This window comes from Hippoglossus stenolepis, chromosome 12, assembly GCF_022539355.2.
Source record: "Hippoglossus stenolepis isolate QCI-W04-F060 chromosome 12, HSTE1.2, whole genome shotgun sequence".
NCBI classification, from domain to species: domain Eukaryota; kingdom Metazoa; phylum Chordata; class Actinopteri; order Pleuronectiformes; family Pleuronectidae; genus Hippoglossus; species Hippoglossus stenolepis.
The window spans coordinates 21,640,017-21,653,609 of record NC_061494.1 but is presented as its reverse complement, the minus strand read 5'-3'; positions in this window follow the sequence as shown (position 1 = coordinate 21,653,609).

Genomic DNA, 13,593 nt, shown 5'->3' with positions numbered 1-13,593 from the left:
ACGGGTCTTCGTCGCATATCAAACAGAGCGTGAGCGCCGATCTGCCTCTTTCCTGAGATCCTGTAAAGCCACATGAGCCTACACTTACATCAGGGTTAAATCATGTGGTGCAGACGCCAGGAAGCGAAGTTCATGATGAGTCTTTTACTGCTGCTGTATAGGATCCATCCTGTGCCACATGGGCGGAGGTGCAAAGTTCGATTCCTTCAGGGGGTCGCTGTTGCAGTTTTCATTACATGTATTAGTTATTGTTCAGAAAAGGTACGATGGTATAACGTGTGAAGACGTATCTGACAGGTGCTGTCGAGGTCCCGCCCATACACGTGCTTGACCAATCGTGAGTGAGTCTCACTCATGACATCTTGAAACCAAATGACCACTTGAACATACATCTACTACGTAACATGAGAAGTGTTTATTATTAAAATGTCGTTATTTTTAGTTTACCCCCATCTGCCACTAGGGGGTGATCAAGAGGTTTGGACTTCACTTCTGGGTGCTGTCGTGATATCAGCGTTTACTGCTTGTTCTGCTGCCCCCTGGTGGTCAATCAATAGATAAACAGATAAATAAATACAATCAATTATCAATAAATCAATTGTTGTAGCTTCTGAAAGTTAAATATCTTAAACGTATAATTCTTCAAATACTAGAAAGAGAAGTAGTGAGTTCAATGCCTCACTCTTATCTCACCTCTGGACACACACACACACACGCACGCACACACACACACACACACACACACACACACACACACACACACACACACACACACACACACACACTTCCAGTTCAGAAGGGGTATAAATCCCACCTAAGGACCACACAAGCCTCCGAACAGAGCAAAGCCACATTTGCTCAGCTCAGTTTAAAAAGAACATGGCACAGGTTCCATGTGAGCGGGAACCAGCAGGTTTGACGACACCAGGATCACCAGTTCATTCTCTTTACAAACAAGACGACGTGCTTTCATCCAAAGTCAAAAATGTTCTTGTAAGTCGCGCAGGTTAAGTCATAATCTGAATATGTGAAAACCTGTGTGTGTCTGTGTAGAATCATCATCTGACTCCGAGGACTTTCCCCCTGTCCACAGATGCCTCCGCAGCTATAGCATGACCCCGGCTCAGGTGCATCTCCGGGGATCTCATTGGCTGTCACATCCCATCTCGTCACAACCTGGTTGGCCCATATGTTCCCGTGGCGGGTGTCCTCTTCCTCTGTCACCTGTGCGGCCCGTAACCCCGCTCCGAACCTGGAAGCTAGAGAGCCACCATACGGGACGCACACACCCAGCAGAGGAAGTGGTTATTTTCAGTACAGGTCACATGTGACAATAAATAAAAATAATGTTTTTTTATCCATTCAAGCAAATTCAGGAGAAAAATGTTGGCGAGGAATATTTGTCGTCCTGCGGAGAGGTTCAGTGGAACAGAAAGAAAACACATTTTGAATATGTCTGAAATGTATATGTATATTAATTTATGTTTTTTTTTTTACCTATACATACACCTGCAGAATACTTGAATACTTCAATCTCAACCTTCAAATTCATTTTTCTCCTTTCGCTTCTCCAGTCATGTCGGATTCGAGCTGTATTTTTATGCCTCATTGGCATCTTTCCTCCTGTTTGTGTTTTGGGCTGCAGCTGATAGATTGAAAGGTTGCTGAGGCCTGAGCTGAATGGATTTCTGTTCTGGACTCAGATGGTTTATTGACTGGAATTTTCTACCTGCTGGGAAGCTGCCAATATGCCAAACTTTTGAAAGACAGCCTTTGATTTGTCACTCCACTCCGTCGAACCTGTTAGCGCTGAAAAGGTCACATGTGTGTGCGTTGTGTGTCAGAGTGTCGATGTACATGTGTGGAGAGAGAAAAAACACAACTTCCCATATTCAGTTTTCAGTTTTGGCAGCAAAATAATACTGCAGATACTTAAAGGTTTGGACGACCGGATGAGTAGTGATTCAATCAGGAGAGACTTTGAGATACTCGACCACGGCGATGGACATGAGGACCGGAGGTAAACTGGCTGGAGAGTGAATCACTGACACTGCAGCTGACAGGAGAAGATTTAAAGTTTGACAGCAGCTACACGCTCGGCGATCGAGATTGTGGCGAAATCTGATTGGACGCCTGGAGAACCAGGAGTATAAACCATGAATAATGGAGCAGGAGATTAACTGGAGTATTCACCAAGAGCGTTAATGACGTTTCTATTTCTATTTTCTAATTTCTATTATTTGTCTTTTTCAAAGAAGATGACGTCAACTTAAAAAGACGACGAGATTCGAGAGCTTGTTTTATTCTAGTAGAAACAACCCAAATAGACGATCATTTATCAGTTCTACGTTGCTCTGGGTTGTAGTTTTATTACCTGGTGTTAATATCTGTATCTGAGAAAGAACAACTAATTACATTACAAACTATGCATGCAAAACGTTTCTCTTAAAAAAAGTGGAAGTAGCGTTAAATGAATAATAAACACATAATAAATTAGCGTATTTGAGAGTTTTTAAGGCCTAAAATCCAGATGATTGCATTGAAAACTTTTAAAGTCTTTGCAGAAACCCTGCTCAAACAATTCTCTCCTTTCTAATTAAATGCAAAATGCAATTAGAGAGGAATGTCTAAATAGACAATATAATTGCAAAACCACCTTCGTAGCATTTCAAAGAAGCCAAAGGTGAAAACAGAAGTCAAAGGAGAACCTGAGTCTAGATGAGACACAGATATTAATTATCCATGTTTGCCATTTAAGGTGGAAATGGTGAAGACAGAAGAGTAGGAAGCTCTTTGCAGCAGTGGTGCAGATAGTTTCACAGTGTTAGTGGAAAGGGCTCCACGAATACTGTTGTTCTGCTTTGCACACACAGAGGGCAACAACAACAGTACATCACCAGTGCACGTGTGAGGATGAAGTAAAACCCAAAGGACGACTGGAGATACACAGAATGAAAAAAGAAAATGTTTCTAGCTTCATTAAAGAGGAAGAGAAGCTACGATGGCGCAGATCCCATGGTCGATTTGTATGATCCAAGGAAAACAGTGGAGTGTGAATCCTTTACGATTGGAAACATTGCCGGGTGTAATGAATCGTGGCTCCAGTTATTTCACACTGATGGGAACACTGGGGAAATGGATTCACACACAGAACAGCAGTTGAGGCTCTGTTAGTCACACTAGGAATCGTTTTTTTTATTCACTCTCCTCCTCTCTTTTATCACCAGATCATCCAGACGCCTCAAACCTTCCAATTAGGTTAAAGGATAAAACTTCTGCACATCAGTTCCTTCTGTGTTTTAATGTGCAGAAAGAGGATTCAACCAAACTTCTTCCTTTTCAGTAAAAAACATTGTCGCTCAGATCGTGCAAAACTCTGTTCTTTGCAGCAAAATACCTAAAAAGTTCAAATTTCTGCAAAGGCCAGAATGAAGTGAATGAATAAGAACAATAAAAGAAACTAGATGAGTAGTGTACTCGAACTCTCTCGTCATGTTAAAGTGATACAGCACATTTAAATGTGATTTTAGAGCTTTAAACTAAATTATACGACATTTACAGGTGATAGATGGGCTTTTTCTATCACACAGACCATTCACACATGATCACGGGATTGAACCAGCAACCTTCTGGTTAGAGGACGTCCCTCTACCTCCTGATCCACAGCCCCTCAAGGCAATACAACCTGGTTCTGATTTATGCAAATCAATCACTGCCAATCTGGGTGAGAGAGGAATTAGATCACAGATCAGTGGGTGGTGGGAATGCACCAAAAGCTGTTGGCCAACCATCAGTGAAACCAGTAAAAAGAGACCCGTACACAGTGAGCCAGGACAATAACGAGCTGTGTGGTCGCATGTTTCAGCGAGAAGTTGGTAATAAGATGCAATTATTAGAACAAACAAAGCACGACAACAATTCAAGTATTTTAAATTATGGACTTTTTTCCAATGAAAGTAGAAAAATACAGGAAAATAAATTCCGTTGACCTCCGTTGTGCTGCAGTTCAAACAGACGTCTACCTTCATTAAAAGTGGCCACTGCTCTGTGGAGAAAAGATTATTTTCCCCCGTGAACTAAGCCTCTAAAATCCTATTTTGACTCCGTTTTAATTGACGTTTTTGTTTGTGAATTAGTTTGCGACAGCATTAACGTGAGATTACAAATACAAAAGTGTTCATGCTGATTATTCCTCCGGTGTGTTCCCGTCTCTGCAGATGTGGCGACGTGCAAACTCACTGTGAAACGCAACTGAACGATTTTTCACGGGCTGATAAATGAAAAACAATTTTATAACGTCAGCAGTTGTTCCTCGCGGTAAAAGAAATGGAACGTCCTGACGCACTGGACTGACTTATGAGCTGCTGGCCCATTTTGGTAAAGACAGAAACGTTCATTCCTCCTCCTCGTCCTCTGGACATCCGGCCGTCTTGTCCTCTGGAGACGTCCGTCGCTGTAACACACCAAAGCAAATGAAATGTCACCGTGTCGTCTGGGAAGGTGCAGTTTTCTTTTAAACACTGAAAGAAGCACCAGCAACCACTCAGTCCAACAGTTTCACTAAAGTAAAACCTGCAGTGAGATAATACGTCCAGTTGCAGCTCAGTTTAGACACGTTGATCAGTAATATGAATTGGTTTTAAAGGCCTTGAGAGAAGCAGAAACACAATGTAAAGTGATCCAATAATACAAAAGGGGCCTAAAAGGTTCACAGAGCTGCAGCAGCGAGGACTCGGGTGTTTAGAGGAAAATAAGTGAAGTGAAACTAAAGCAGAATAAAGTTTTTATTTGCAGCAGAAAATGTTAAGTCATCAAACAGGAGTAAAGCATTGCTTTGTTAATAATGGCTGCGCTGCAATGCAATAATTGTTCAGAGAACCATTGTTGGTTTAATTAATTGCAAACTGAGGTTTTTCCTCGCTTTGAGTCCAGCGGTGAAAACGATTCATGAATCAGATTCAACTGGGAGCAAAGCAGGAAAAGAGGAAAGTCTTATTTAATCATCTAATCACAAGCTTCGTTAAGATCTTTGTTCATCACCATCGACTGAAATGTAAATGAGTTGGGAAGGTGTCTGAGGAATCTACCTGAGCTTCAAGGACCTGGAAGGAGAAGCAGATGTGAGGTTGTCTGGTTTGTTGGCAGGTCATGATTTCAACTGTGTGATCTTGGAAGGCAGTTCACACCGTGGCTTTGACATAAGGAAGTAGGGACGGTGAAAAACCTGCCAACGTCAGAGAGTAACCAGTGGCTGAGAGTCCGGGGTCAGATGAGGACGCTTCCTCTGCAATGAGGGAAAAGTCCAAAATGTGCAGGGATGGAAAACTTGCTGGTCAGAAGTGTGAAGCCATTTTGGGCAAATTCACAACAACAGGAAAATGTCTGGGTTCAGATGAGGGACGGAGACGGACAACGTCACCAGCGGATGTGATGCAATTAAAAGGCGACCAAAATAAATAAATAAATAAAATTGAGCATTATATATCATAATAAGTTTGAACATTGTTGGAATAACATAAGTACACAAGTTGTTTTTTTTAGACATTCTTATTGCTCCATATCACATCTTTAAGCTGCCATGTGTAGTGAGTCAGAAAAAGGTGACATGTGCAGAGAATGTGAGTCTTGCAGAGGTTAAGTCCCAGAGTTCACTTCTGTTCACAGCTCCTCCAGGTACAGTGTGTGTGTGTGTGTGTGTGTGTGTGTGTGTGTGTGTGTGCGTGCGCGTGTGTGTGTGTGTGTGTGTGTGTGTGTGTGTGTGTAACCGCTTTAAGAGCTCGTTCACAACGTGTCATTTTGTGGTTTCCGGGCAACAAGAGTTTCCTCCTCAGCGTGCGTCTCCATTCAGAGCTTCTGTGTCAAGGATTAACCGCAACACGGCGAGAGTCTCTCCTCTGCTGCTCGGCCAGCGGATGTGTGTTGGTGTTTCTATTCTATTCCTCAAAATGCAATTTGACCTGTTTGCTGTTACTGACACGCTGCATGAAAAGAGCCCGCGCGGCGCTCTGACAGCAGATCCCAGCGGCGGCTTGGGCCCAAGATTAACGGCTGCAGAACTTCTCTGGTTGCACGGTGTGAAGAGTTTACTGCTTTAAAATACAGACTGCTCGATGGTCAATCATTTCCAGGACTTTTTGCGTGCCAGTATTATGAACCATAATATTAAATGTGCTGTCTTCTGCAGCTAACTGCCGAACCACGGCGGAAAGAAAAGCAATCTGCGCCTGTCCTCACATCGTTCACATTCTCCCACTCGCTTTGTCATGCCGGTGCAGCGGAGCAGTTTGATTCCAGTTTGTACTGAACAGTTTCCGCAGGCAAAGATTTTAAACACAGAAAGATTTCAAGAAGAAGAAGGATTGGACCTTCTGTTCTATGAAGGGGCCTCGGTTGTGACGGGATGGAGAAAGTTTTGTTGAAATCTTTTCAGCTGTTTCTGTGAAATCCTGCTGACAAACAGACAAACAGGTAGAAATCATGCAATGAAAAATAGAATCTAATTACTTCTTATTATCCCACGTGAAGCACTTTCCTGTATAAAATGGTGCTTTTCAAATGAAGCTTAATGGATCCGTCTACAAAACATCACGAAAGCGCTGAATGCTTTTTGAGTTTCCTGGCACTCGACCGGCTGGATTCTCACATATACCTGTTAATGGACGACTGAAGTGTTTGAGGGGCGGGTTTCCGTTTTTCAACTTCAAACATCTGAGCTTGTGTTTTATTCTCAGTTCAGTGACGCTCCACAAACAACAGAGACACGTCCAGAACAAGTGGGCACCTGCTTAAAGCCGCTGGTCGTTTGAACACGAATCATTTCCATATCGGTTCCAGCTTCAACGCTTCCATCACACCTGCACAGATTCACATTCAGAGTCGGTCCATGTGTACGTTTTGTTCTGTGAACAAACGTTTCTCGTTTTTATTTACATTTAAAACACTGTATTTCATGTTGTTGGATTCATTTCTGCAACCACGCTCCTCGGTTTGAGCCACAAACATCACAAACATTTATATAATTGTACCAAGATGTTACCAAAGCTTCACGGTGGCTCTCGACTGTCTCGTCCATCTGTTTACTCAGCAGCAATATAATCCAGTCTTTCTACTTTTGTGTAGGGGGAAAAAAAATCCAATTACAGTAGCAAGACATTGTGATGATGCATTTTATTGTTCTTCAGAATATTAAAAATCAATACGTAATTTGTAAACTTTAATATTCTGCACTTTGCTACAAACACCAAGAAGCTGTTTGGCTCACGGCGGCTGGACTGAGATCATCCCATCCCCCCTACACATGTCCAGTTTATGTTTATCAATCAATATTAATAATTACGTATGAAATTTGATAGTTTCCACAGCATCTCTGTCAAACGGTCGTGTGATCTCATGAAGCAGTCTAAACGTGTCCCGCTGTGACGTCATCATGTCACACCGCTGACTCAGCAGATTGCAGCAGTCTTTTCTACGCCGAGGCCTCCCGGGCAGTGACAGTCCTCGTCTCTAACGTAGACGTCTCCTGTCGCCCGTCCGGCGTGTTGACAGAGCGTCTCCCTGGCATGTTTACGCCACAGGAGCCGTTGGCATCGCGGAGCTGTCACCGATGTCTTTGCCTCCTCCGACGTCTCCCGCCGCTGTTTGGACTTCCTAATGATACCGGGAGAAAAGAATATATGCAAAGTCAGATAGAAACACAAAGTCATCACGGCTCAGCGGCATCTCGCTGCTGCAACGACACATCCTGCGAGCTGATCCAAGCAGTTGTGTCTGGACATGTGTGGTCACTGTCGTTTCTCATGTAAAGAAACCGGGTGAGGTCTGTGGACGTGAGCAACTTCAATAAAATGTGTTTTACTTTGCCCTCGTCAAGCAAAATAAAAAGTTATTTATAGTTAAATATCAGATCTGCAATATCAACTATTCATGAGAAATATTACCATGTCATCACATTACTTCCATCTTACTTCCTCCATATACTCCAAATCCCACTTCTAAAATACTTTATATTTTTATTTTCACCACAAATTATATATACATACAAATATATTCATCTATTGTGTCATTCTTTAAATTGCAAGATGTGTCAAAACTTTGGAATCAACTTCTGCAAATTCAATCTGAGCAACTTGAGAAACTTCAGCTTGGTGACAAACGAGAGAAACGAGCTTCTCGAAATGAAAAGAGCGAAACTGAAAGTGAAGAAAGTGAGAGAATGAAACAATGATTAGAGCAAAGTGCTGAAAGTGATATTGACTCAGTTCAATAGGTGTTTGTGCCATGAAAACTTTTTTTTTTTGTAACTTTCAGAACTTGGCCTGCAGCAGAGTTTCTCCTTTATGTACAGTACGTGGCTCGGCTAAACACTTTCTTCACTTCTTCTTTTCCTCCCCTTTTAAATCAGACTGTCATGTTTTTGCCTCTTGGTGCAAATTACATCTCTTCAACCAGCCCTGTAATAGCACACATTGATTTTTTCCCCTATGCCCCATCAACCTCAACTTTCTCGCAATGATTTAGGATTTCCCCGGCTTTCTTTTGAACATCCTGGCCCATAACAAAATGTCTTCCGAGCGTTATTAGTCTGGTGTTCCTGCGTTTTAAAATCCTCCCTGTGGCGGCTGCAGCAACGCAAAACCGTGTCTTCCTCTTTATGAGAAATGGTGTTTTATGTGGTTTTATAAGCTCCACTCGTTCCTGAGCAGTTCCACACGTGAAGGAGAAGCGGAGGCGAGGGACAACGTTAAAGTGTGGTGAGTGGAGGACGTGAGGGAGCAGGAAAAGTGCAGGGGTGAGAGTAGGAGGGTGGGGAGAGGAGGCGACGGGAGGGGAGGGAGCAAGGGTAAGAGATCGATGAGCTGTGAGGAGGAAGGAGAGGCGAGCGGGGGAATCAAAGACACACAAGAGGTCACGATGCTAATCCACTGAGATCCCTGGAGACTCCTGCCAATGTCACTGTCAGAGCTCGGGGGAAGAGCAGAGGCTTCGTGTGGAGCCGCAGGAAAGACGACACCCGATGGAGCCGCAGCAGTAACGGCTACAAACAGAATGACCGACTGAAAATGAGGAGTTACCGGCTGCGTGCGGGTCGAACCTTGAGTTTGATTTTGTTATTAAAAAAAGGAAAAAAAGCATAAAGTGAAGCGGACACTCGATTTATTAGGTCACAAAGAAAAGAATCTCAAAAAACAAATCACAATAAATGAGGACTGTGTATTTTCTTGAGGGCCAACGGCATCGTAGCACTAGAAAAAAAAAGGTTTGATGCATTGGTTTATTATAAACTTTTCCCCAACAGGAAGATGCACTCACTTAAACTGAGAAACTCCTGCGGAGCAATCACTCACACAAATAGATTAGGTGATGATCCATTAATCCTGAGACAATATTCCTGATGGAGACAAACAGACCGACTGTTATTAGTCATTCCTCTTTCCTGCCTCACTTCAGAACAATAATTTTATTGTGTAATTACTTAAAGCTGCACTAAAATGTCCTGTTTGTGATTACATCCCTTTTACTGTGACTGAAATGTATGAATCACTTTATAACTAGAATTACTGCGATTGTACCGTACGCCTCCACCAACCAGAGCAGTTTCCATCTAGACTAATATGAGGTTAACGTGACCTTTGACCCCTGAAGGGGCCAACTTGTGGTTTCAGGGTCAGGAGGTCGCCCAAATCGAATCAGTTCCTCCATGAGTCGAAGTGAACATTTGTACCAGATTTGACTGAATTCCCTCGAGGCGTTATTGAGATATCGTGTTCACAAGGACGGGTCGGACAACCTGAAATCAAAACAAGAGCTGTGTCTCATTTCAGAGGCCACGTCCTGCGGAGGACCTGGTCTACGCCACCAAAACTACCAAAATGAGACGGCCTCTTGTCCCGGTGTAACAGCCGTTGCCTAGCAACAAAGCTATTGAATATATGTGTGTGTCTGCAGCATGTTTCAGTTTGTTTGAACGCAAGCGTTTAATTATACAATGTGTATCTGCGGACCAGCTTTAAATTCACCGTGTCTCAACTGCTTTAAATCTTTGAGCTCACTACGAGCCGCATGTATTTTCAAATGAAAATAAATCTGGTTTATCAGCCTATAGTGCAGAGCGGCATCCGAAAATAATGTCTCATTTCCTAGCTGAGATTTCCCGGATAAAATAAGGACGAGTCATAAACCTTTTTGCCCAAGGGGGACTTTTAGCAGCAAAAGTTCTGTCTGAAAAGATTTTCCAACAAATAGGCCTGAAAAATCCAGTGTATGAGGACAATCTGATAATGTAAGAAACACACCTTGCTTCCTTAAGTTCGACTTTTTCCAACCACCTTGGATGCAGCTTTATTTTGTTCAGGGATTGTACCTGTTACTGTAGGAACATTGTGTGTGTGTGTGTGTGTGTGTGTGTGTGTGTGTGTGTGTGTGTGTGTGTGTGTGTGTGTGTGTGTCTGTGAATCTACCACAGTGGCTGCAGGAGGTTTTTAGATCCTATCACGTGTTGTAGATTTGATTTTAACTTGATAAAGCTGCTCATCAATCTACATTCTATATAATCCATCATGAGGAAGTTCTGCAAAAAGTTCGAGGTTATGTTTTCACCCCCGTCCATTGGTGTGTTTGTCAGCAGGATTGTGCAAAGACGATTGAAAGGATTTCCATGAAACTTGGGCCATCAAAGAACTAGTTAACAGTTTCTTTTCTTTAAAATTGCGAGCAACTAATTCATGAATCATTTTAGGGAACTAATATCTATGAGTATGATTTGGTACAACGTGATTGAAGAGCGCTGTTGGGCCTTGGCGGAGGAAAGCGCTCTACCGATCCTAACCCTTCCTTCAGCACATTGTCGAAGCCCCTTTGGCAGCGATTACAGCTTTGAGTCTCCTTCCGTAAAGTCTCCACAGGCTTTGCACAACTGGATGTGAGCAGTTTATCCCTTTCTTCTTGGCAGATCCTCTCAAGCTCCATCCGATTGGATGGGCAGCATCTAAACTGCCATCTTGAGGTCACTCCACAGATGTTGAATAGGGTTTAAGTCTGGGCTTTGGCTGCAGTCTTGGATGCCACTCCAGCATTGTCTTGGCCCGAATGCTTCGGGCTATTGTCGTGCTGAAAGTCTCTGGTGGCGTGCACCCTGGAGAAGGTTTTCCTGTTGGACAGTCCCAGTCTCCATGTCCCTGCTGCTGAGACGCCTCTGCAGCGCATGATGCTGCCACCACCACGCTTCACTGCAGGGACGGCATTAGCCGGGTGATGAGTAGTTCTTCGTGTCTGCCAGACAGCGTTTGGCGCTCTGCCCGGACAGTTCAGTTTTTGTCTCCTCAGACCAGAGAATTTTTTCCTCATGGTCTCAGAGTCATTAAACACTGTCTGGCCCAGCAGCCTGTCATATACCTTTTACTCACACCCCACCAGCACAAAGGCCGGCGAACACTGGGATAAAGTCTTGGTGCTTCCAAACTTTTTCCATTTCGTAGCAATCGAGGACAATGTGCTCCTGGGAACACTCTTTATAAACGGTTCCATAACCCTGCCCCGATCTTTGTCTCGCCACAATTATGTCATGGATCTCTATGGAGAGTTCCTTGGACTTCATTTCTGTGTCTCAAATCGGGTTCTTCACTCACATGTGATGTCCTAATGTATTCTGACAGGGCATTGTTGTCCCAAATCAAACTAAATGTCTGCTGGCTGCTTAGCTTTGTCCCGAATACAGCGTCAGTGATGTGTTCTCCTTTCACAGGCGCCATTTTCCCCTTCCTCTACCTGGGGGGTGAGAAGTGTCCCAGGCCCGAGCATGTGTCCATACTTGTCAGTGAGACACGGCACATTATCTGTTTTTTGTTCTAACATGGATGTGAATCGTGATTAACTTTCTAAACTATGTCCAATCATTTCATTTTACCAGGTTTATGTCACATCTCAAAGTAAATCCAAGCAGAGAGGCTGCACTGAGCATAATTCAAAGCAGCACAGGTTAAATTAAAGTGTGGAAAAAAGTCAAGGTGTCTATTTTCTGGGGCTTGTCGGAGGATTAATTCATTATTTGAAGGGTTGCAGACTTTGTAATTTACCTACATGAATAAACAAGGTCAAGCGTATCGTTCAACTTAAAAGCCTCTCGACAAATGACTGTACCAGCCCTTCACCCATCACTTACTTCGTGATCCTGTTGCATAATGGACATAGGGACATGTGGAGGTACATTACATCACAGCTTCATAAACGGCAACAGGTAAAGTCGGTCAGTTTCCTTTCGGGTTGAGATGGTTTAGACAGAAAAATGCAACCTGCATATGGCTCAGGAAGGATAGAAGAAAAGAAGGTTATTGTTGAAAAGATATATTTGGGGATGGATGATATTAAAATATAATCCACACAATCCGGCCGTGTCTTGTTTACAGACATCATTTTTAAACTTATTGCCGGAGTTTTAAAGTTTTTGAAATAACGCCAAGCTGCCAAGGATTTAAGTTAAGTTTCCTCCTGGAGCTTTCCAAAGTACGGTTTAGAAATTTCTTCTGTTTCACAGTAGTCTCATTAGCTGGCATCATGAGAGACACAGAGCGGAATGAAATCCAGGAGAGACGCTTCTGTCTCCTCTTCATCTCCCAATGAGCACAAGCTGGAAAGTCTAAACTGTCATTGTCAAGGATTATTTCAATCTCCTTGGAAACCAGACAGAGTCAGTGATATGGATCCGTTCCTAATCCTTTTTTTTTTTTTTTTACCATGAACGATACCAAAATAATGAGCGGTTGTTTGGACTCACAGAAACCTCATGTGTGCGTTTGCGTCTGCATGTGTGTGTGTGTCAGCAAACCCTAAGGAAAGTTGATGAAGTGATTTTCTTAGCGGTAGCACACCAGAGTGCCGGCTGCCCGAAGGCGTCTGGTAGGTGATGGGATTCTCCAACCATTAGACTCACTCGGCCAAGAATATTATTATTGATTTTGATCTTGAGCTACAGCCTATTGAATGCAGCGACTTGTTTTTTCAACAGAAACAGGAGTAGTGGGAGCTATCGTTCAGCACTAATGACATCATTTTGCAAGGATGCCTCCTCTCTCCTGAATGGGCGCTGTAAATATATTTATTTATCACTTTCACAGGCAAGTTCGAGAGGGGAGAGGAGATTACCTGTCGAGATTATGCCCGATGATTAATGTTTGTTTGGGCACCACGAGATAATGCGCATTTGATTTAATGACTAAAATGAATCGCTTCTTTGCAAGTTGCAACTTCGAATCGCTTTCCTGGCGGCGGGGGGACGAATAAAATGTCTGGATTTCTAAACGAAGGGAAGATTAAAAGACACAAATAGGCTAAATAGACTTATACTTCATGTATTAGTGACAGTAATGTCTTGTTCCTGGTCATTTCCATGAAAGTAATATATGGATATGAAAATGAATCATACACAGGGATATGGAGAGAATATGTATCAGTCATAGAAACTGTCAAATGAGCAATTTAGGAAGCTTTCAATTTTGTAAAACCTGACACGTTTCACTCGAAAAACAACAACTATTAAAAAGTGAGAGTTTGTTGCTAGAAGCCTAATTTAATATCGAATCTCTTTTCAATTTGGGGAAT